Source organism: Bacillus rossius, chromosome 1, assembly GCF_032445375.1.
Source record: "Bacillus rossius redtenbacheri isolate Brsri chromosome 1, Brsri_v3, whole genome shotgun sequence".
In the NCBI taxonomy this organism is placed as follows: Eukaryota; Metazoa; Arthropoda; class Insecta; order Phasmatodea; family Bacillidae; genus Bacillus; species Bacillus rossius.
The window spans coordinates 197516943-197543613 of NC_086330.1; positions in this window are offsets into that span (position 1 = coordinate 197516943).

Consider the following 26671-nt stretch of genomic DNA (forward strand, 5'->3'; position numbering starts at 1 on the left):
AACGATGCAAAATATTCACGGATAAATAGCTACACAAGCTTACGAAAAGGATGAAAGATATTAAATAAAATATCGTTAAGTGTTTTAGAAAATAGTATGGAAAACTATTCACAACACAATAACGTCCACGTCACTGACCAAAAGTCATAATGAACTAACAACTGCTATATTGCTGATTGTTGATCGCTAAAGCGGCGAGTCTCGTGTCCCCCAAGTGACGTCACGGAGTGCGGCGGAGGAGGAGAAATAAAAGCGCGCGAGCCCGGAATGGCCTACCTCCTATTTTACTTACCTTGACAAATGAACAAGCATTCCGGTATCGAAAAAATGTATCGAACTTACAGTTTCGATACTCGATACTTTGCGATACCGTCAAGTATCGAAGGTATCGAGGTATCGAAGTATCGAAAATCCCATCACTAAAATAAATTTGTTTGTTTCCATGAATTATTGCATTGTAACCATGATTTTGTTGTTGTTTAATTTGACTGGCACACAGCCATAAACCTCGAATGGGATATGACTCTAAAACACTGCATTGTCTACTAATTAACTCTTTTATTACTTTAGCATGCCTTACGAATTCAGAAGCGAAAGGATAACCTGAGCTATATTTTAATATCATTAAAAATGGTGCCATAGAACTATTTGATGTTTGATATCTTTTATTACTTGTTATGGAATTCAGTGAATAATTAAATCATTTATGAAAATATATAATTATTTAATTTAGTTGCGAACCAATTTGTTAAGTCGATAATTCATTTATCCATATATCTTAAGAATCTGAATGCTTCATACAATTTGAAAGTGTTTCTTTCATTTCAGATGAACATTACTTTCTGCCTTGTTGACTATAGCCTGATATTGATTGTTAATGCATGGTAACCTCATTTATAAAATTATTTGCACCTGGTCGTCTGACCGTTAAACAATTTACAAAACTTATATATGATAATATAATTTCAAAAAACAATTCAACATTTTCTGCTTCCTAATGTATAAAAAATATTTTCATGAAGATTTATTTCTAAACTTGTTTTTTCAATGCTGGAGACGTACTGAACAAATCAATCATATGTATACAGTGTTTAATATGATTTTTTTTTGTACATACAAAGATTCGGAAAAATTGCAGAATATTAATTTTTAGTACAAAACTTATTTCACGAAGCGATTTAAAACCTTGTATAAAAACATATTTAAAAATATATATATTCCGTGCCATGTTTCACCCTTTAGTCAGCTACGAAAACATGGCATTTTTAATATCTGACCCTTCGTTTATTCACAATAAAACTGGCGGTTCTTTACATAACCATTAAATAACCATACATAGTAGTCAACAATAATTATATGGGGGACTATTTGCTTACATTACATTTTTAGACACCAACCGAAGCTTAGAGGTAGGTATAAATGACACGCAACACGCAAGTGGTGGTGAACCACATTAAAATATAAATAAAAGGATAGGATAAATCACATAAAGATCAAGTTTTTATAGATTTCGTCTGGTGTATGTGAAAGCGCATTGTAACATCTGGGGCTATCGATAAAATTACAGCGTATTTTAATAAGCCTCTGAGGCTAGCATGTTTTAGGAAATTTATTTTTTGAAATTTTACACGACAGATTTTAAACAAATGCAATATATTGTCTTTTTCAGGATATTATTTTACCCTCTTTGCGCTCTAAGTAACCTATCCGCTATTAAACCTGCCTTTTACTCTAAAATTATATTATTCAGTATTCACTTATTCCTAGTAGTCAAATCTAAGTATAAGCGTTCCTCTTTTGAGGCACCTCAAAGAATAAGCATCACTTAATCTTACAACAACTACGCATTACGAACTGCAAATGCAGTGAAGTGTCATCACTTTTGATTTTGCTATTGGTCTTGGGTGTTTTAACAATGGATATGGCCCTCAGTATTGGTAACATAAATGTGCAGATTGGACAAAACTTTAACAACTGTAAAAGTATTTGAAACTTTTTTCCCTGCAAAAAAAGGAAAATAGTTGTAGGCTTACACATGTAGAATATCCATAACTAAGTTTGGGTTCAATCACGCAATGTAACAGGAGTTATTTTGTAACGTCAACATATTTGTGTTGAGTCTCATTCTGTGTATTTTGGCATGGTTACTTATAAATAAATTTCAAATTGTGTGTTATGGCTTAGCTGAACATATTTGGAATCCCTGCTTACAATCTTCTTTATCTTGTTTTGCATCACTCTGCTCAACGGCGAAACTTACGTACTTGATGTACTGACTCGTGTCCAAGAACTATTGCGAAGAAATGTGGAAATATTTCAAACTTCAACAAAACATAAACCAATTACAGGAGCAAGCAATTTAAATATTATACTTTTTATAAGACGTTAATGCACTTAACTGTACTTCTCCGCTCTCATTGCGAACTTGACTGGATATTTACTAAATAAATTTACACTATCTGCATTTATGAGCAGGGTTTTTTCAAAGGGTGGATAATGTAAATCGATGGTCTACCATCACAAAAACATTACTTACCTGTAACTATTTTTCTTAAAATTTATTTTAAACCAATAATTATAGCATATGCACATAATTTATAGGTAGGCCTGTATATTAATCAAATCAAATAACCACTTTCAGCTGTAGAATTATGTACAGAAAACTCTAAAATAAATTTTATTTAAAAAATACTGCTATATGCTTTTATTCTTACTTAAACCCTTTTCAAGAGCCATGTCACCAAAGAAACATTTTAAAAACGTATTTCATTGACAAACTAATTGCGTAGCTAAAGTATTTTGTTAGATAACATTAATTCATTATCGTTAAAAGTTCTTTTGAATCGTTGGTCAATAAAACATCTCACCGAAGGTCTTTTATTAAATTAACGAATCTTGGCAATTCTTTAAATGTTGCTGCTTTTCCAAATGATTACATTTAATTTTACTAAAGAGTAAAATCATTGTTTTATTGTTTAGGTACATGTTTAATACTCTTCTACAAGCTGTTGAGCTGCACACTGTACGCCATTGGCTTGTCCAGCAGCAAAAGAGGAAACTCAGGCAGCTGAAGTCTTCAAAAGGAAAGACAGGGATGAGTGACCGCGCTTCCAAGAATGTCCCTACCTGCTTTGAATATATATACTGTATAGAAGTCGCCAGCCCAGGTTAAAATTTCTAATACGGTTTTGAGGTAGTTGGTTAATTCACCGCCGCAATCGCCACCATCTCTAGGGCATCGACTTGTGGTGGTCCCTAGCGGACAAGTGTCGAACTCTTCAAACACCCCTTCCCCCTCCCGTTGAACGACGTTGAACTGCAGTGAATGATGGATGAGGGGTGCGGGGAATGACAGCGGGCGACAGCGCTGCGCTCTAACGTGTACATAACAACTAAGACGATACAGGGCGTTACGGCAGCGCACTACAGCGGTGAAGTTCCCAAGCTGCTCATCATACGCTTCTGAAAAACGTAGAGTAAATCCTATCCACTCGCGACTTCTATACAGTATATATATTCAAAGCTACCTGCTAGGTTTTCGTTTGGCAATATGGCATCCCGCCACCTTTCTGTTTCGGGACTCAGGAGATTATTATACATGGGAATGCCCAAGCCTCATAGAAAGAGAGGTCCCACGCAGAACAGAGACGGAGATAAGACCGACCCTTGCTACCTGAACAATACCACTAGCGCAGACACGCGGAATTCTCGAACAGTGGAGCGGCTCGAGCGCAGTTAACCTATATTCATGACATACATGATACATTTGTACGTACACTTTTTAACGTTTTTATGTTTTCTCTGAAAATATAATTTCTTGTTCCTACTGATACGCCAAAAAGTGAAAGTGAAAATCTAACTTGTGAAAATCTAAATTCATAAAATACAGTGTTTTTAAAAACAGAAGAGTCACAGTCTTTTCCATAAGCACCTATGTCCACATACACAAATCTATAATTTGAATCAACCAACGCCATCAAAACTATAGAAAAGAAGTGTTTGTAGTTCATGTTCATTGACCCACTCCCAGGTAATTTAAATATTCTCACATGTTTGCCGTCAACCGCCGAAAGACAGTGCGGAAAATGCGCTGATTTGTTGAAGCCATTGCTAATAGCCCGCCAACGCTCATCTGTAGGTTTCGGCAACAGTAGAGTATTAAGCCGGTTCTGGACCAATGTAAACATTGCGCCAGTACCAGCCTGGGGGCCGCCATCTTGTTTCATGGAGGCCGTCATTGTTGTTGACATTGGTTACCAGGGCGCGCCACCGTCGCAACCACGGGGGGCCGCCATATTGTTACGTGGAGACCGCCATCTTAGTTCAGCCTTTAGTTACCGGAGCGCGCCACCGTCGCTCCGAAGGCGGGAATTGTATACAAAAAATCCTGGGCGGCGTGGGGATTCGATCCGTGAGATGCAGCAATGTCGTGGTTACAAGGCAGACACCTTAACCACTAGACCACGAGATCAGGTGGGAGGTGTAGAATTAAATAAGGAACATATGCTTAAGATTCTAACCACCATCTCTTTAAATTTCGAAAAAAAATATGTCTATAAACCCCCACCAATCCACAACCGCCGCCATGTTGTATGCCTAAACCGTCAAATTTGCTCTTTAAAGTGCTATATAGTGACAAGAAACGATAAATACGGAATTATGTATATTTAGATACCAACCATACAATTATAACAATTTAAATATGAAACATATAAAACAAATCCTCGTGTATGTCGTATATCTAGAACCATACTGTCATGATCAAAGATGTCACCAGTAGTTTCCTGTACACATAATGAAGTAATAATAAACAACCAGTGGTTACAATCAGAAATATTACAAAAAATATGCACTTAAAAATGAGTTTGGTTATTCAGAAGCATTATAGTAATAAATATACAATTGAAAAGCAAACCAAATTACCAATAATATGAAATCACTTCAAAAAAAAAGAAAACAAAGTTCAGATTTTACAAACACAGAAAGGTGAAAAAACGCAAGTAGATCAGTAAAAGCTTCAAAGACCAATTCCCTCGCAGATAAAGGATGATAATCATTGCAGTAGCGCACATTGTCCCACATATGTATCGAAACACAGGGTTAGATCGTAACACACACAACCACACACACGACTTCCAGGATGTTTCCACCATCATGTTTGGAACCTTTATACTTATTTTTTTAAATTTAAATTTACATTGATTAACAACGAGAACCGTAATATATAGATATACATACAGCAGCACCGATAGTATCTAAACACAACACTCTTAATAGAATATTCTCCATCACGTTCACAAACCCATCCGTGAAATAAAAATGAAGCTGCCAAGAAAAAGAATCGATATAAAGACTTTAAACTCTGCCGGCCACCGCAACCCAGCATGAGTTGCCAGACGTGTCCTTCACAGACAGAAGGGGTTGCCAGTGCGCAACCAATATGTAATTATTGTAAAAAGACTCAATTAAAACAATCAAACATGTACGTTAAATCAGGCGAGCATTCTCATAGTTTAAGTGAAAACAGGTCGGAACACAACTTGGTAACATAATATTAGCTATTCCTAAACCTTAAATACATACAATGTAAGAAATCGCACTAGCCAATTTACACTAATATTCCACAAAATATAAGTTCACCGAGATACAATGACACACGAATATATGCATGAATGATAGATAAGTACTATACAACCCCCCAAAATTCAAAACATATATATCAAAGTACACTTTCAATACTAACCCCAATGAAGCAGAAAATTCTATTACACTCCAAGCACATATCACAATTGAACTAGAAAAATAAATATAAAAAAAAATCTTGCGAACACACAGACAAATATTCATCATAGCACCATTGGGTGGAAAGAAGATAGTACCATCAATTTCATCTTTACAACCACATTCATTAAGAAAAAAAGCAATATATATAATTAAACTTTTATTAACCACACAGGAATCTTTTAGTGTATAATCGTTGTGCAGCAAAATTAGGAAAATAAAATTACAGTTTATTTTTAAAAAATCTAATTACCACTACTAAAAAGTATGTGCGCTAACTCATAATTGCAAAACCATTAATGAAAACCTACAAAACCTCTCTCTCTCTTTCTCTCTCTCTCTTATTCGTTCTATATACTGGTTGCGAAATTCCACGATTGATACAATTAACTTAGAGATAACCCCCACACAGATGCATTGTAACGTCAACTACATTATGCTTTTGAGAGGGAAACGAGAGCAACTCGAGAACACTCGCAGACTCACAGCAACGTCCGCCACATTTACACAGAAAACAAACCACTCGTTCCCACCGGAGGGAGACGAACCCCGAGCAAAAGGCAAACACCTCCGCTTAAACACAATAACAAGTGACCTAAATGTAAAACGATACTGCTAACGCGAGCAAACACATTGGTTAAAAAACTTGTTTAGAATAATGGAAGCAATACACTCTTTAATTCTGTGTCTCAACTCTTGAAAATCATTACGTAGCGGCGACAATTTTACATCTTTTATAAAGAACCCTAAAGGAAAAAAAAATCTCAATGTAAATGATGAAATTAAAACATAGTATTTGTCGGTTGATGATAGTGAAATAATGTTAGATAAAACAATAAAATAAATGTTAAATAAATCTATTCAATTTTTTTTACTATAAAATGACTCCATTTATAACCATAAAATTTTTGATAGTAATTCAACAAATCAACACAACTTAAATTAATTAAAAGTTGTAATACTAAATTCTTAAAATAAATATATTTCCTTTAACAAATTGACATAAAGATTTAAATTAATTAAAAAAATAGCTAACTAATTAATTTTAAAATCTATTCATTTTTATTATTATAAAATGACTCTGCTTTTAACCATTAGTTTTTGATAATTTTCAACAAATAAACATAAATTTAATTATTAAAAAAAATAATTTATAACTATATTCTTAAAAAAATTTGCGTTGATAATTTTCAACAAATAATCATAAATTTAATATTTAAAAAATTAATTTTTAACAATAATCTTAAAAAAAATTTGCGGCCGCAAAATTTTTTTAAAGATTATTGTTATAAATTAATTTTTTAATAATTAAATTTATGTTTATTTGTTGAAAATTATCAACGAAAAATTATTTTTAAGATTATTGTTATAAATTAATTTTTTAATAATTAAATTTATGTTTATTTGTTGAAAATTTTCAACGCAAATTTTTTTTAAGATTATTGTTGTACTTGTACTCTCATGTGTATACTTCAATATTTACCTAATTTTCTGTTCAGTTTAGACTTTTGAAATTGCTCTTTTAGTTCACTCTCCTGTTTTGTGTTTTTATTTTATTTTTGAGGCTGTGATATTTTCGGTGGTAATAATGTATTGTTTCTTTTATATAATACTTTCAGTTATGGCGGTTACGCCTGTTTTTATTGGCATACATGTGTCTTTTTAGTACAGCATCTGTAGTATATGGAATGTAATTTCTCCTGGCCATCTCTGTGGGTTTATGAGGTGTCTGGGTTTGAGTCTTGGGTTGGGAATATAGTGGTCGTTTCGATGTAGGTTGCAATATGCCTGTAGGCGTTGTTTGGTTTTTTCGAGTTGTCTTGTTATTTATTACTGATAACGATATTATGGTAATATTAACGAATTGTATATGTGGGGGTACAAATTCAATGAACGTTTATGATGAGAAATATACAGTTTTGTTTGTGTAAACGCTTCAGTTATTTCAATACTTATTTTTTTAGTATTCTCCTGACACTATATTTATTTTAATGTAAAGATATTTTATATAGTAATAATTGGTTAATTTATGTCTGGCAATAAATGGATTAGCACTAGTAGGTAGTACATAGTTGGTGGGTAATGAGTATTCGTACACCACATGTTTACTTTCATGTATATATTATTTCCTTCTTTACTCCTTGTCACTTGAAAGTCGTAGTCGGGCTTCGTCGTTCACGTTACTTGGTTTAATGGCATGGGTGGCGTAATTAATAGTTTGCAAGGCATCCGTGCTGTTTTACATATTTTAATATATTATTATATCAAGCATTACAGCTGGAGGCTTGTGTTCGGAGGATGCTGAGTGTTTGTACTAAACAATACTAATTTTTTTCTGCCCTCAAGCAATGTGAAAGTTACTAGTGGTCCGCCGAGGTGACTGTAGCAGTCTCTTAGGGAAGGCAGATATAATTTTTGTTTTCTGGACCATCGTTGAAGCGATGCGGTGTTTGAGGCATGGAATTGCTATGTCTGTTATTCTGTAAACGATTTTGGCTAAGTGGTTATTAATATGAATATCCTCGTGTGTTCTTTCACAAACATTACTGGTATGTTCTATTCAGGTTTCGTCGGAATGGGATTACAGTGCTTCCTATGCTTAATGGAATGCGTAGTAGTAGAATATAGTTTTTTATTTAAAACTGAACCAGTAACATTTTATTTTACATTTTGTTTTTAACGCCAGAGTTTCCTATGCTTATTGGGATGTAGTTATATAGGTTATTTTTTTATTCACCCCGATATATCGTTAATTATTATTATACTAGTATGAAGAGTATAGTTGGTCTCTGATTATTCATGTACCATTATATAGAGATTGTTTTTTTTATCTAGCCTTGATGGAAAGTTAACAATAATCTTATAAGCAAACTTACTGTACAACATGACTCATATAATATTCCTTTGTGGGTGTCAACACTCCTTATTTAGAACACCAGACACACACACACACTATATGTATATGTCATGAGCGAAAGGGAAGGATGGATAACACTTAATATTTTTTTTGTAAGTAAATAGTATGGTTATTAAGTAACAATGGTATAACTTTTTATAATGATACATTTTTTTATTATTAGAATAACATGCTATGTTTATAGCCGGGAATTAGTTTACTTATATGAAGGATAAATAAGTCAGAGCTGATGATCTACCTATAAGCATTTGTATTACACAGACCGTTAAAACGACTTATGTTTATATTCCTACAAAGTTTGACTATAAGAGATCAAATCTGCAGATATTTAGTTTAGGGTTTAACACATTTTACTTACATATATATTATTTAATGGCTATACATACACTTTATCACTATATTTTTTACTTAACAACGTATTGTGGCTATATCGCTTTGTACTTCCTATTTAATGACTATAGTACAGTATGCCTACACAAATACTATAACCGATTTTTTTTTATTAATGAATGTATACTAGCTGGGATAGCACTAAAGACTCGTATGTGCGTCTTATTTTTTTTTTAACAAATGGGAATAGCATGTTTTGTCTCTGGTGTTGCGTCGTTCGTTCGCGAGGTCTTATGTGCGCATTGGTTTGTTTCGCTGGCTTTTAATTATTTCTGTCTTCGTTTTACAGGGTTTACGTTCTCTATTTTCGTGTCGCATGAGCGCTTCATTCATTCTTAGCTTGTTCCTTCAGTTGGTGTGGTGGTGCGGGGTGGGAGGTCTCAGTCGACAGATCTTGGTTTCAGATCTTTCCCTGGGCTTGGTGTTATAGTCGTTCTTTCCTGTTGTGTATGTATGTTTCTTAAGTTTCGGTTGCTTAATAACATATTTTGAGGATGTAGGTATTTATGGTTATTTATATTTATTTGTGTTGTCATTTCTCGGCTCATGCCATTTGGTGTGTTGACTTGAGAGTGTGGTAGTTTTATAATATTGTTCTCGTAGATAGATTTTTTTTAAAGACTGGTTTTGGTTTATTGGCTTTCTATTGTGATTAACTTATGGGTTATGTTTAGCCTAGTGGTATAATTTTTTTGGGGGGGAACTAGGGGTTTCCGTCCTTATTTATTTCCTCAATGTGTAACTGAATTAGTATTTTTATTACCTTTCTTGCATTTGCTGTCAATGGTTTTGCTTATTTATTTTAGGGTAACACTATTTTATTAAGTCTTATGTTTGTTTTCTCGCGGTTTTGCGTTTGTTTTATTTTTATTCCTATTTACGTATAGGGATTTTTACACTTTGCATCATGCTGTCTCAATAAGCGAATATTATTTCATGGGAGTTTTCGCTGCTGAGGTTTTATTTTCTGTGATTGGCGATTTTATCTGCATTCCGCTGTATTGTGTTCGTGTTTGTGAGTGTCTGCTATATCATTTTGATTGTTTTTGTTTTGTTTTAATTGGTTTTTTTAATTGTTATTTACACTTGATTTATGATATTTTCTGTCACATGCTTTCGGCGGTTTCATGTATCACTGGGCTGTACGTTTTTAATTATTGTTCTCCCCGCTTAGGCGAGTTCCGTGGCTCTACTGCAAGCTACTATAGCGCGTGGGCCAAGGTCATAAACAACTTTCCCCTTCTCGCTGGCTTTCGTCACGCGAGAAATTTGTCAACAGTCCCTCCGCGTGCCTACACGGCGTACAAACATGTTACTCTAACGCTCCTGCTTTGTTATATGTTTTATAAATTTAATTATCGTTAAACGTTGTCGGGTGGGCGGGTTGCGCTCCACACGGCGTACATAGGTGTTACTATTTTAATATGCCTTTATGTCTGCGTTTTTATTTGCTTATCATTACACGTCGCCAGGTTGGACTGGGTGTATTCCGGTGAGTTTTTATTTTATGTATGCTTATTGGTACATGTCGCAGAGCTCTATTTGGATACAATCTTTCCTACACGGGCTTTTGTTCTACATTTATTAAAAATTTTATTTATTTACTTATCGTTACACGTTGCCGGGGTGGACTGGGTGCATTCCGGTGAGTTCTTTTCTTTTCTTTTATTTATGCTTATTGGTACATGTTGCAGAGCGCTATTTGGATAGAGATACTGTTTTTATTATTATTTTTAACTATGTGTACATGGTTACATGGTTACATCCGTTTTCTAAAGTAAAGTATGTTTTAAATAAATAAGTTTACCTGGAGTTAGATATATTTCAAAATTACGCAAAATTGCTCGACTCTTAACTACATAGGACCCCAGATCTCTGTGTTCGGTCCTGAGGCCCATGCATTTCACACACATCGTAGGAGGTTGAGTTTAACTTCAGTCTACCTCAGGCTCCATATAAAAGTGAAAAGGTAGTTGGCATTGTACTACTGAGATTAAATTCTAATAATGTCGATAAGTTCTCATCTTCTACGCATTGAACATTATTTATTGGCTTACCATTTTCCAATAGAACTAAATATATATATATATATATATATATATATATATATATATATATATATATATAATTATCAATGACACATTTGTTCGTTTACATTAATCCAAATTTTGGATTTTTTTTTTCATCATCAGACTTACAGAAAGTAGCAAAAATATGCAGCTACTTCCTGAACTGAAAATAATTGTAAGTACAAAGTGATACAAGGTTTTCATAACCTCAAATATTTGTTAACTTTTTTCGCCATGAAATGTTTTCAATGTTTCTCTTCGCAAATATGCGAGCATGGTCCATCTCATCATTAATCATGGTCCAAGCCATAGGCGGGATTTGGGGGTGGCACCCCAAAAATTTTAGAGAAAATTTTTTTTTGCAGGTGTTGATAGTTACCTCTCTTTAGCGCTGACGCACGGCGCAGCATCACTGTGAGTGAATTACACTCGTTTCAAGTTCGTTGTTAGTACCAATGTCACCGTTAGATAGCAACATATCAGTAAAAATAATAAATTCCGTGTACATAAAACAAAACTTCTTATATTTGTATTACGCCTCACGTAAAATTATTACTCAACGTAGTAAACCAACTGCTGTAAATGATTTTATGAGCTATAATTTTAGTTTAACTTCTAAAACGATTATATATAAAAAAAACAATAATTCACTTAATCATCGGTGGTACGAAGTTAGCCACACAGAGAACCTTTCTGTGTTTGTATGTACACATAAAGTTTCTCTGTCTGTGGGTAATAATGATATACGGGAACAGAATAAGTAAAGCTAACAGAAGTTACATTAGACAGATTTTTCATTGTTGTTTTTATACCAACTCTTGGGGCGTGCATAAATTAAATGTATACACGGCAGCCCAATAGTTCTGTAATCTATCTATCCCGAAATAATTAATTTGAAAATTGTATGCGTCATAATACTCACTTGGTAAATGTTTCCTCAAAAAATTTGAAATAAGTAAAATTTTTAGTATAACATAACATCCACATTCAGTGTAAACCATCTTTGGTGCCATGGCAACAAAGAAATAAACGAGTTCGTTAAAAACCACACTATGTCGCTTCTTTTACTTGTTTATTCTATGGCATGGGTCAAAACAGTGAAAGTGAATTGCCCAAAAAAAAAAAAAATTTGTGGTATGTGTCAATTGTACGTCATAACATTTCAATGTAATACACATAAAAATTATTTCGGGCTGGCCGGGGAGGGGGGGGGACAAAGTGCACTGTTTATCACTTTCCCTCGTTTGTCCCATGTCTCATTACTACCCCTTCTGACCCTATACTTTTTGTTTTGTTTTGTATTTTCATACTACCATAATAACCAAAAGTTATTGACAGAATCACAAAACCACTGAATTTATGCTTGTACTAAATTGTCATATATAATATTTTTATGTAATTTTTTATGTTAAGTCGGTATGTTTATATTTCAAGGCTCAAATAAAAGGACAGAGTTCACTACTGCGAAATGAGAGCTGTCAGCAAGAAGAGGATGAGGCATCTTATTCGTCTTCTCATCAACTACCCGCTCCTTGCTCTCACTTGAGTGACCGTGCTTCTTTGTCTAGGGCTGAATCTGTTTTCAAACGAGATGTTTCCGCTTTTTGTACTAAAGACGACTCTTGAATGCCTGACCAATTACTCAGAAACGAACGTGATCCCTGTCATCATCCATCTCTAGCTATGAAATACTTCAAAGAGGGTCCATTTCAGCCGGACAAGTTAAAATTTCCTGTTACGGTTGGTCGGAAATTTAGGGCTAAGTGGTACAAAACATATACTTGACTGGAGTATAGCCCACTGAACGACAAAGTCTACTTTTTCATATGCCGACTATTTCACCAATCAGAAATGGTAACAACAGCTGAAGATGCTTTTACAGTCACCGGATTTTGTAAGTGGAAGAAGGCTCCTACAGCTTTCGAGAACCATCAGAAGAGTAACACACATATCAGAAATAAAAATGAAATTTGCTTAGTGTCAGCAGGCCGAAAAAGATGGAAGCATTGCCGAAAGGGTTATTGATAAATATTCCAAAGACGTTCAAGAAAACAGACTATACCTACAAGTAGTGTGCGAAACCTTGATATTTTGTGGAAGGCAGGCAATTGCCTTAAGAGGTCACGATGAGACCACTGTTTCAAAAAATAAAGGGAATTTTTTGGAGTTGATGGAGCTTCGCAGCAAAGACAGCACATTAATAAAACAATTCTTCGCTGATCGACACAAACACTTCCAGTACACAGATGGAAAAATTCAGAATGAACTGCTAAACATTATGGGAGAGCAAATAAAGACTCAAATCACTGATAAAATAAGACAGGCAAAAATGTTTGCCTTGATTGCTGATGAAACACAAAATATTTCCAGACTGCAGCAAGTAGTTGTTGTGATAAGATATGTGAACGACAATCTGGAGGTTCATGAATCGTTTGTTGGATTTTACTATACAGAAAAAAACTGATGGTGAATCGTTAGAAAATCTATTGAAGGATGTTTTAACTTCATTCAATTTGGAAGTACAAAACATACGAGCTCAATGCTACGATGGAGCATCGAATATGCGAGGGCCGTATAAAGGAGTTGCGGCAAGAATCCAGAAAGAAAACCCTTTGTCAATGTACATTCACTGCAATGCACACATTTTAAATCTCTGCATTGTAAGTTGTTACACAGGGGTAACATCAATAAGGAATACTTTTTCCACTGTACAAACTATGTACAACTTCATTGAAAAATCAGGCAAACTCCACGCAATTTTTGAAAAAATTCGCAAAAGCACAATTTTTCAGTGGTGGAACAAAAATTTTGAAGTCTCTGAGTGACACCAGATGGTCCTGTCGTGTTGAAGCTGTACGTTCATTACTTGACAATTTTGAAACTACACTGACAGCTTTGAGCGAAATCGCAGCATCTGATCATACCTTTGGTGGCGAGGCCAGTGACCTACTTAAATGCATGGAAGATTTCAATTTTATGTTTGATCTTTTGTTGTAAAGAAGAGTACTTTCTCAGTGCAGCATCCTATCTAACTCCCTCCAAAGTGGTAGTGTGAGCTATTAAACAGTAAAACGTGTGGCGAACAGCACTATTGATGTTTTGCTTTCTTTTAGGACAGATGCCTTTTTCACTCAACTGTTTAATCACAGCACTGAGGTAGCCGAACAGTATGGTTTCCAGCCAGCACAGTTACCACGAAAAATAGATGGTGGTAGTAAAACTCCCTTTGAAACTGTGGAACAGTTTTACAAAATTACGATACATTTCCCTCTTCTTGACATTCTTGTCCAAGAAATACAAGACCGGCTGGATGAAAACAATTTAGATGTCCTAAATCACCTGAATAACATTCTAGGTGAAAATAAAATCAACGCCTCTAGTGTAAATGTTGTTTGCAACTACTACAACCTAGACAAGGAATGCCTCGTGGCAGAACTGCAGTGTTTTTATAAAATGGAAATTATTAAGAACAAGTGCATTGAAGAAAGAGTGGTTGCATCTGCATGTGTAGGAAATAATGTGAAACATATTTTTCCATTAATTTTCTAATTGTTTCGTTTGTATCTTACCATACCTATGAACTCGGCTTCTTGTGAACGATCCTTTTCATGTCTGAGACGGTTAAAAACATATTGCAGGAATTCTTTAGGACAAGAAAGGCTCTCTTCTTTGGCTCTGTTCGCCATTGAAAGAGACATAAAAATTTGACATATCGGATGTGATTACTGCTTTTAATTCAAGTCGAAAGCGAAGATTACATTTTCAGTGAATGAGAAAAAGTAGAAAAACTTAACTGAAATTGTGTGTTATTTACAGTAAAATGACTACATTTTTTGTTACTTATGTCACTATACTATATTTTCTGTAAGAAAAAACCTTCGCATTAATAAGGCTACATATATTAGAATGGAAGCCAGTGTTGAAATCATGTTTTTTTTAATTGAGATTAAATCCCTCTCTTTCCCCCCACAGTAACTTCTACATTAACGCGGCCGAAAACTGCTTAAATAGCCATTTTGCACCTTGAATTCAAAAATTTTCCGGGGGAGGGCCTTTATTCGCTGGGTTGCTGTTACTTCATTTTCCCGTTGCCCCCCCCCCCCCCCCCCAACAAAAATGCTGAAATCCCGCCCCTGGTCCAAGCTGTAGTAAAAATGACAGTATCGTGTACAGCAATATTGCTAGCGGTGTCCTAGAGTCAGGGCTGCAGGGAAGTCAAGAGCTTAGAAAAGTATGACTATACATGTGGACTAGCTGTCCCCCGCCCACTTCGCGTAGCATATAATACAATCTGAGGGGGAGGCAAATTTGTTACATCTTCGGTCTCCGATTCAAGATTGTTTTTCAAGATTGATTCATGGTTTAGTAATATCACTATTTATGAGTTTAAATAATAGAACTAAAGCGTCATAATGACCATTGTTGTAGTTTCCAGTAAACCTGTGTCTTTTAATTCCATCTAATGATTCGCAAAACGTAGCCCTGAGACAGCCATCTTGATATACTGAAACGTAAATGAACAAAATAATTTTGAGCTTGAGTAAGTATTGTAATAAAATTTAATTGAAAAAAAAATAGTTCAAAAAATTAAATTATCATTATAACCATAAATAAAATTTCATTAAATGTATTGATTATCAATAACTTAAGAAATCAAAATTTAAAAAAAATTATGTTAAATAAACTTTAGAAAATAAATAACGGATGTTTTTAAATTTAATTAAGAATCTAGTAATTACTATTAAATGGATATGTAATTAATATTCCAATTATTACTTCAAAAGTTGAATTACTTAAAATTATGGTGATAGATTACATGGGAAAAATAGTAGAGTATATAAGAATTATATATGTTTAAACGGAAAAACCAATTAAATAAAAATTCACCAAAACTTCAAGAATATGAAGAATAAATTCTTATTGATTGAGTTCACTAAGTTTGATTTCACTCACTTTAAATATCAATAAAATAACTTCTTAATTGAGTAACAATTAACTAAATTATCATGAACCACATATTAAGTAATATTCTATTCAAATAAAAAATCACCAAAGCGAAGGAAATAGTAAGAATATTATAGATTAATAATTAATCTCACTTAATTAAGCTGACTTAAATCCGGTCTACTTGATTTAATTAAATCAATCTGATTAGTTTTTTTGAAAATATTAATCCTGACAGCTGTCTGGTTATATTTTTATTTTGACACAATAAAAAAAGAAACAAATTAATGTGATTTGTTTTTAAGATAACATCAAATATATAAACATAATCAAGTTATATTATGACTACTGTAATATTTACACATTAAAATAAAATCTTATTTAAATTTTCTACAAATAAAGAACCTATTTCAATTTAATAACTGAAATAAAAATTAATATATTTATAAATTACAAAATTAACTAATTTAAATAAAAATAATATTTGAAATAAAATAAAATAACCAAATATAAACTAACTGATTAGAAAAATTTTCGCCAATATTTTTTATAAAAATATGGATTAAAATAATTTTAATTTAGAGCAATTAATAATAAATGGATACAATACATTATGACCTCTATAAATTAAATTAAATACAATTTATTAAATTAATTGTAATGAATTGGTAAAAGTTATTCTTATTCTGATGGTAATCTTTTGAATTGGAGATTTGCAAATTCAGAGGTTAAATAATATTCATAGAAAGTAATAATTCGATAATCGAGAATTGAAAAGGAGAGAAAATAAATGTCATCGTCATCTACGTCCGAAAACTGAACTCCAATTGTTGTATTCTCAGCAATGAAAACCTATGAATAAGAAAAAAATATTAGATAAGATATAACTTTTCATTAATAATGTACCTAGTGATGATTATAAAAATTAATACTTGGTTAGCTAAAATCTTCATGTTTTTCAAAAACTTAAGACGCTGATTGAATTCAAATGCTGATGAGTTTATTGATAAACAAAGAATTGTGGTTATGTTTTTTTACAACGCTTATTCAATTTCTATAACTAAAGATTATTTCTGTCAACATCAGCAATCTAAATTAAACCCGTATAGAATCCTTCATATTAATTTTATTATTCATTATAGCCCGAACTGTAATTAATATTTTTTTTACTTTCATTATAAAGCTCCCGCAATCCCTTTCGTGGGTGGAATTTCGTAAAATCCGTTCTTAGCTGACCTCTACTCGGCGAAAGGAATATTCCTACCAAATCTCAAGTCTTTAGGCCTTATGGTTCCAGAGATATCGTGATGAGTCAGTACATAGGTGAAAATCTCTTTTATATGTATAGATAGATAATTATCTGCCCGATGGGAAGCCACATTTTAATGTTATTTCTCGTATCAATATGGCGGTGTTCCTTTTGATTTTGTATCTATCAGTAAGAATTTGGGGAGTAGGTGTTTTGAATCTTTCCATGTTTATAACTGAACTCAAAATGAGCACTACCTCTACCCCTTTTCTCAAGTGTATAGCAGATTTGTTTTGCTTATAATGAAGCTTTCCTTGCTGAAATGTTAACATTTTTGTTAAACAGTACTCGCTTCATGATGGAATTTTTACTATTCTTCCCAGTGAGTTACTTTCAAGCCATTAGACGACAGAGTGACATTATCTTTATATTAGATACCCAATCCATATGATAAAACAATGGTTTTGACTAGCAGTCGTGATTTAGGCAGCAAACTGAAAAATAATCTGACAACAACTTTTGTTTCCGTATCTAATGACCTCGAATATCGTATCTAATGACCAGAGTAATTGAAATCATATTTTCATTCCATGCTCATAAATGCCTATAATCACAGAGCCCGAGATGCATAGGCTATGTCACCAAGCAAACAATTCCCACTCCCCTTGCACGTAAAACATTACACGTCTCACCTGTGGAGGTGTAGCGAGGTGACGCAGTGGTAAGACCCGTTCTACAATAACACGGAAACGGGAACGGATCACGTAAACGGAGACGGACCCGTACGGATTAACTCGGTAAGGCTGAGCTCTTCCGTTTACGTTGCTCCGTGCGAACAATAGAAGCCGAGTAGGCCTACTTGTCTGAGGTGTTAGCCATGTTTGTTTACGTTCTAAAAACATTAAAAATTGTTTAAAGTATTTACAAGTATGTCTAGTGTTCTATTTTACTTTGGGGGTTTATTTTAAGTGTAAATTTTGCCTGTGCTGTTAACTCAAGGCATAATACTTTTTTTTTAATTAAATTAATATTTCATAACGTTCCGTGCATTGTGAAAGCAGCAGATATGATATTGAAATGTTCCGGGAAATCCGTTTCCGTGCCACTGTAAGACAGGTCTAAGGCACTAGACTGGACACGGGTTGGTATTATGGCAGGGGCAACTCCAGGATTATTTTTTGGGTCCAGCATACCACAGGGGCGTATGCACAGTTTCGGGAGTCTGGGCTCTACCGGGGGTCTGGCCCCCGTATCAGAGTTTGGTCCGAGAAATGTTTAATATCCAGGTGCAAAATGGAAAGTTTGGTAGATTTCGGGGGGTAATTTATTTCTCTCTGAAGTCCAATAAGTATAATAAACTTATTATTTTATGTCTACAAAATGCACTTTAATACCTATAAATGTCACAAATTTAATTGTTAGGATTAAAATTGTGTTAATATTAGGTGAATATTACAAGACAATTCGTACGTTAATGTAAAATGTTACCAATCTGCAGGCAAATGTGTAGTTTCATTTCATTGCCAACTACCCTTTTAAAAATACACCTAACGTTTAATATGAAATGTGTACTTTTATATAAAGTGTCTTATTTCCAATTTTTAATTTTGAAAATGGGTAGGTCTGGGCCTACCCGGCCTACCCGCTGAAGCCGCCTATGTATTCTGGGAAGGACATCAGGAGTGAGAGTGAGAGCAGCTGGCAACACTGCTGCTTGATCGGCGCTGCAGCAAACAGGCGGGGCTTTGTGCTGCTGGGCTGAGTGCGCATGCGCAGTACGGCCCGGCGCACGTGGCGTCCATACGGCCACACGGCGCATGCGCGGGCTGCGGGCTTCCAGCTCGGGGCCCAAACTACACATGTCTCTCAGGAGATAGCTGTTTCCGGATACAAAAGGATGCGGGCTTCCAGCTCGGGGCCCAAACTACACATGTCTCTCAGGAGATAGCTGTTTCCGGATACAAAAGGATGCGTCCATAGCACCCGCATACCTACATCCCTTAGCAATTAAGCCAAAATGTAAAGGACGCATTTAAAAAGGCCCCCACACACGATCAGTCGAGCTTATCAGTTAGAACTGTACAATCGGAACTTCCGTGTGTGAGAACAGGGATTTGCCAGTCCAACCGGAGACGAAAAAATAAAACAATCCATCACTCCATCAGCTGAGTGTCGTGGCAGACTTCTTTGTTTATTCTCTTTGGTTGCTTTGCTATTTTTTGTTTCAAATTCAATTGCAACTTACAAAGTTTCTGCCATATTAAATGCTCAAACGAAACAACCAACAACAACTGCAACCACAAGACTAATTATGCGAGAGGAAAGCTTCAGTTTTGTCCAAATTGACAGCTCAGAATGTGGTTAAAATTGAGTACCGGGACTCATAGTGTGTATTTATCATCTGTTAACATTTGTTAACATTCTAGGCATCATGTGTATAGAGTTATAAATACTTTCTTTCCTTCTGATTTTCAAACCCATGGTTATTAAAAAAAAATGGTTGTCTGTAAAGTTGGTTTACAGACGATAGTTTAACGTGACAACGTCATAACAAAACATTAATGAAATTATTGATCCAGAAGAAAAGGAAATATCATATTCTGCCTGAGACTGAGCCGTAATAGGTTCTTGCAACCAAACCATTTAGCCATTAAAAATATTATATTCTTTGAGGAAGATATTTTTTTAAATTTTTCTATCTTTTGTATGATAAAATCTACCTCTGCATACTTTTATGAATAAAATTGAATAATTTTTATTGTATTATCACTATTTTGTATGGATACAAAGGAGTGAAATGAAATCTACAATTTAATTAATAAATTTACTTTTATTTGCATTCATTAATTCAAATATAATTATTACTTTTGAAATGTGGCGTGCTCCGTATTTATTTTTACAAGTACAAAAAAATTCACAGCTGCCAGGACACGAACCGACTAGCTTTGGATTGAAAGTCAGCCATTCTAACCTGACGGCTACGAAGCCATATCGAGAAAACTGTTTCAGATGGTGTAAATTAATATTATTCCACGCACGATATTTGTTTGAATTTCTTTTAACTAGCATATTCTCTGTTGGACTCGAAATATTTACACGCTCGTGGGCTCATAACTATAATACGGTGTGTGATTTAGTTGATCAAATAATAACTCCTGACAAATAATTACCAATGTCAAACTAAAGCGTGAAAAGTATCACACCAGCAATAAATATTTAGTTACACAGCTAAAACAATACTCATACAAAAGTGTTTAAATATACTGATTGACACTAGTAATTAAAATAATACGTAGGCCTACTTGTAAGAACGCCATTTCCTTGCGAATATAATCCCGTGGCGCGGTGCACAACAATAACCTCGGTTTGCCGCCACGTGCCGGCCGAGTTCTCTGTACCGTCCGCAACATACCAGAGAGATGCCACGCATGCGTAAGTGGGACATCCGTAGTGGGACAATTTTTCGTGCGTGCAGCCAGCGTTCATCGATTTATTAGACGTTGTCACGTCAAAAAGTTAAAGAAGGAAATGGGCATCGTGTGGAATGGGATAAAACGAACCAGTACAGTAGCGGGTGCTCAGACGATATCCGTCAAGCAGCTGGCGTTCGGTCGACATCCGTTCTGCAGCGGGTGCTCGGACGACATTCGTCAACCAGCGGATGCTCGGTCGACATCCGCCCAGCAGCTGATGCTCGGTCGACATCCGTCCTTCAGCTGGTGCTCGGACGTCAACCGTCCAGCAGCGGATGCTCGGACTCAACCATCCAGCAGCGAGTTCTCGGACGACATCCGCCAAGCAGCTGGTGTTCGGATGTCATCTGTCCAGCAGCGGGTGCTCGGATGTCATCCGGTCAGCAGCCTGGTCTTGCACGACTACCGTCCATTAGCGGGGCCTCGAACTACATTATTTTAGCTGTGGTGTCACACATGACAACTGTCCAGCAGCGGGTTTTCGGAGAACATCCATCATCATTGTTTTTCGGGCGACATCCGTCCTTTTGCGGGCCTCGGACCACATCCATCCTGTGGCCGAGGTTTGGACGACATACGTCCGGCGGCCGCGTCTCTGACGACATCCATCCAGGAGCGGGGCCTCGGACGACATCCATCCAGAAGCAGGGCCTCGGTCTACATTCGTCTAGAAACGGGGCCTCTGACGACATCCGTAATGCAGAGTGGCTTAGACGACATATTACTGTTGGCGAAGCAGTCACCCTCAAATGACAGACATGTCTCTGCCCATGTCAATAATTGGTAGGGAATTTTTTTAGCTACTATAGTAGTTAGGAATAGCCGATCCGAGCGCAGTGGATTGTGGATGACGAGCAAGGAGCAGTGACCTTTGACCATTGACGCCACTGTTATGACCTTTGACCGATGACATCAATGCCGATTTCCTAGAAATATCCCGATTTTCCCCCAAATTTCCTCAAAATTTCCATTATTTCCCTCAAAATTCCCTTTTTCCCTATAAATTTCCCATTTTCCTACAAAATTTACCTACAAAATTTCCCCATTCCTCCAAAATTCTAACAATCCCCTCATCTCCGCATAGCGGGTAGGTATCCCCCTTACCTAGCCTCCCTTCTCCGGATAGCGGGTTGGAATCACCCTTACCTAGCCACCCATATAACACATCACCGCACCCCCATATTGGATTACGTCATATCCGGTCACCATCATTTCCGACCGCCCTTTTGGATTCAATTTTCGCATGCTCTATCATTCCATTATTATTATGCAATCATATAGTATAGTGTAACTAAATACGACGTGAACCCTAGAATATAAAGTTGACGATATGTCGGTGGGAACACTTTGTTCCTGACATTTTTTCTCTACAGAATTTTAAAGTGAGTTTGACATGCACTATTTCTTCACGAAGGAAGTTAAAAATTTGTTTGTCGTTATTGCAATTTCAAAAGTTGATTCGTGTCTAAAAGTAAAAATATTTAATATTATTTTCATCATTTTATTCCCAGTTTTATTACTGAATCTATTAGCAGGACATGATTTCTCGTCGCGGTGCGGAAGACTTTTATGAATGAAAGCATAATGTTCGTGCAAAACCATTCATCACACAGATGTCAGTTCTAAAGTATAATGTTGGAAATTTTTTTAATTATATAATTTTTACAAATTTTTTTCTGAAAACACAAGCTAACGCATCGATTTTTGGTGACAGCATTTTTTGTAATGTATGTAAATCTCTTAATTATGTAGAACGTTAATTAAAAAATAAAAATATATGTTTTAAACAGAATTGACGATTGTTTGCATTTCATGGATATGGACTGGATCGCAACACTAATTTTAGTGTTTCAAGTTAATAAACACTGTCAGGAAGCAAGCAAGGCAATGCGGGAACATTATCGTTTTGGTTGAATGTAGCGAAAGGGGAAAGCAGTCACCTTTCTTGCCACGATCTTGTTCGCAGATAACGCAGGTATGAGCAGCAAATGGACTCCACACAATGACGAAAGAGCCTTCCCCTCCGACCCTCCCATTATTCCGCCCCCCTCGTTGAAACGCCCTCTCCCCCCTGCACCACGGCGCAGGCGACAGGCTCAGGTATATCGCCCCGCCCAACCACTGGCTGTAGCTGTAGCACGTGGCCAGTGGCCCAATGCGCTAAAAATTTTTACTAAGGAGGCCCCTTAAAGGAGACTTGTTCTGGAAATTGTATGGACTCAGTTTCGGCGGTTGTCCGCGACCATAGTATTCTTGCTGAAACCTGGCATACATTTAATATGCGAGAAGAAACCTTCCATTTCCAAAGACCATCACGTCCGTATACAGGCAGCTTTCACTGTTAAAAAATATTTTTACATTACATATTTGACAGTTATCGAACACGGAACGGCTCTCTCTTGAATTGAGCTGTCTTCCAGTCTGAAGCCCGTCTATAATGTATCTTGTTTTATCCGTAGCAAAGCTGGACTTTACTATCCATTTGATACTCTGACTTTGAGACATGCCAGGATACACTCCAGGCTTCAGGATCGGAATTATACATCAATGTTCTTGCCATATTCTACTTACTTCAACATCTTGATACGTTCCACTGTACTCACTTGGATATGAGGCAACATCCACTCGATAGACTGTAGTGTTAGCGAGATATCCTGTGAGTTTACTGCGGCAGCGACTATTGCATTAATGTGCGTGTTGGCTAGAAACAGTACGACCACTTGTTTCTAATAATTAATTATATGTTTGTAGTCTTCAGCGAATCCTAGAACCATAGATAAAAGGAGCACAAACTTCGAAATTTCTTTCGGCATAAGTAGTTAGCCTGTAGTAATCCTTGAGGCCCCAGCCAGCCATCTTGGCAACCGACAGTTCGTTCGACATCAGCGACAGGTAATTTACATAGTGGATGTTATGCCCACATCTCTCCTCTGGTCTACCTCGACACCAATGAGTACATATTTAATTTTCTCGATTAGGTGAAGAATACCATTGCAGGATATTTTCGTCATCGTCTGAATTGTACCATCAGCCTTTATCAGCGTGCTTCTTGACTGTAGAAAGGACTGCGAAGGTAAAGTACAGATATATTGATACTGTACAGTGATACTTACGTCAAATGGCAGCGCGTACGGCCCGAGCAGAAATGACTGGTACTCGTGCAGTTCCATTTTCGTAATGCTATCATCGAAAATGGCCAGGTCTCCCACATTAAGAATTTCATCTTCCATATTTATTTGGCATGTGTCCTTTACTGAGAAGAAACTTGATGCTGTCAGGTGTTAATACACCGATATATTGGGTGAGAATTGGTATTTTGCATGTCAATGCGATTTTTTTAACTGATGGTCTAGCAAATTTTATGCCCATCGCTTCAAGTGTAACCGGTAATTTCTTCGATTCGAAAATTCACTAAGCGCCCTCGCTGGTCAACGATTCTGACGACGACTTCGTGTGCGCTCTTCACGACGACTGGAACATAAATGAAACTTTGCACTACTTCAACCAGTTTGTATCCTGCTAGGGCCATTGGCGAAACACATAAAGCAAGTTGTTTAGTCTTCCACTGAGATACATGCCACATTGCCAATTATGGTTTATTTGTATAACATTCACAGGTAATATGTTTAATGCTCGCATAGATTCGTACATTTTTCCTGCAGTATCTACTTTCGGTTCGAATCCGAGCATCGTACCTATGGTTTCATGTTTCGTAAAGTCGACATTTTCACTGCATATTGGAATGCTATTTTGGATGTTTGGATTTTCATGTAGTTGAAAGTCTACTTTTGGTGGTAACTTTTCTTTCATGTAATTTGCAATGTCATCAATTCGTAAGAGCCAACAGGTAACTGTATTTCTTGAGAGGTCCCACCATAAAGCAGAGCCTGCAGATAACTTCATTTATATTCGGTAAGGCATTACATGTTTGAAAATCTGCCAATCCAATACACCATTCTCCATCTAAATCTACAGTTGGAAAATGAACCGTCCGCAGCTCAAAACTTTGACCTGTCAAGATAAGTGCTATAGACATGACTGACTACTCAATATTATGTATGTCTTTTATATTTTTTAAGTTAAAAAGTGAAGGCACATTGGCCGAAGTTTATTTTGTCAGGTGACTGATCGGTTTCGTAGTTGTATTACAACGTAGTCCTGCATAGTCACCGTCTAAGTTCTGCGGAGATCTCAAATTACTGAAACTGTCGGAGTACTAGACCTTTTTTTTTTCCAGACTTTTTGTATGCCACTCATTGCTATGGCCTGTTGACACATTAAAATTAATAATGATATACTCATGGGTCTTTGGCTTGCTAGTTAAATTGTCTCGAATGAACACATTTTGGAAATGAGGTATTTTCAGTTTGCGAGTGAATCTAATTAAATTTATATTGATTAGGGTCCATTTTAGCAGAGAACTTATGATTTTTTCACTCGTTTCTTCCTCGTGTGTTGCCCTGTATTATGATGCCTTAAGTATAGTCTGCGCCTTTTTTTACCCATGGCAATAGCTTTCATGTTGTCATTGTGTCTTCGTACTTCCTCCAATTGCTTACACTTACTTGGATCTGTTAACTGTCCGCACTTTAGCACTCATAGCACAGATGAGATCACCGAGGGCACCCAATGTAGGCAAAAGCAAAGATACAAATCCACCAGTAATCTTTTTAGTGATAGTTTGTGCTTTTTCCTTGATCTTTCGCAGATCTGAACCAGTCTTGGGCGAGTAAACCTTGGTCTTGTTGGTACCAGCTCGGCCAGCACCCATTTCTAATTTATTCTTGGCATTTATCACCTTGGATACGCCCCATGCCACTAATTTTTCCAAGTCCTCCATCCGTCGATTAATTTATATCTTCGGCTTCCTGTGCCAATATATCTTCTGCCCTAAGCCTAGATTCTTGATCCTTGCCAAGGGAATACGCGATATCGTGCTGCTTGCACTTCTCATCAAGAGTATTAATGCCCATATCATCTCGAGCTAGTCTTTTGGCTAGTTTCGTACCTAGACCACAGAATCTGTAGCCTGGGATGGTAGCTCTAAATGCAGGTTATTTATCAGTGAGTTTACGAGTCCTGCACCGATTTAGTGTTTTGTTCTTATCTCTTAGAGAAATTACATGCACCTGAGGCGAAAGTATAAAGGTGCTTGTTTTTATCGAATTTCGTATGTACAATGCAACTCTTAGAGCAAGAAAGTTGTTTGACCTGCGCATACTATAAGACGACGAAGTCAGTGCGTGCGAATTGCGGCACAGCTCATCATGGCCTTCTACCATACGATGCATAATGGCGAGCCCGTCCAACTGCAAAAAAATGTGTGTTCTAATGAGTTTGCTGGAGGAACCAAACAGTCTTCGGTTTGAGAACATGTAGCGCTATTGCAAGTCGCTGCAACAAATATTGTACTAGCACCTGGCTACGATTCTACGATCGGGGGGTGGCCTGGAATACTGATAATGTAGAAGTTGTGTCTCCTGGCCAAGCAAGAGCCAATTCTATAATAGTTTTCAATGACATCATATGCGAAAAGCAAGGCTTGATTGAAGAGTATTTTAGACTGCATATACCTATGGCAGATGTATAGCAGAATACCTAAACATTGTTGTGTGACAATGCGAAATTTATCGTGTTTCGCATGAACGACACCGACATGATGTTGCAAGTATTAAAAGATATGTGATCCTTGTTTTGGAAAAATATAATGTATTCCTTGTTATAGTCAAGGACTGGCCTCTATGTAACAGCAGATACAGACAAGGGTTCGATCAGTTTATTGTCAAACATGAGTCATAGTATTTCGATTTTCAGTCGTAGCAGTCATGCTCTGAGTACCGAACTACAT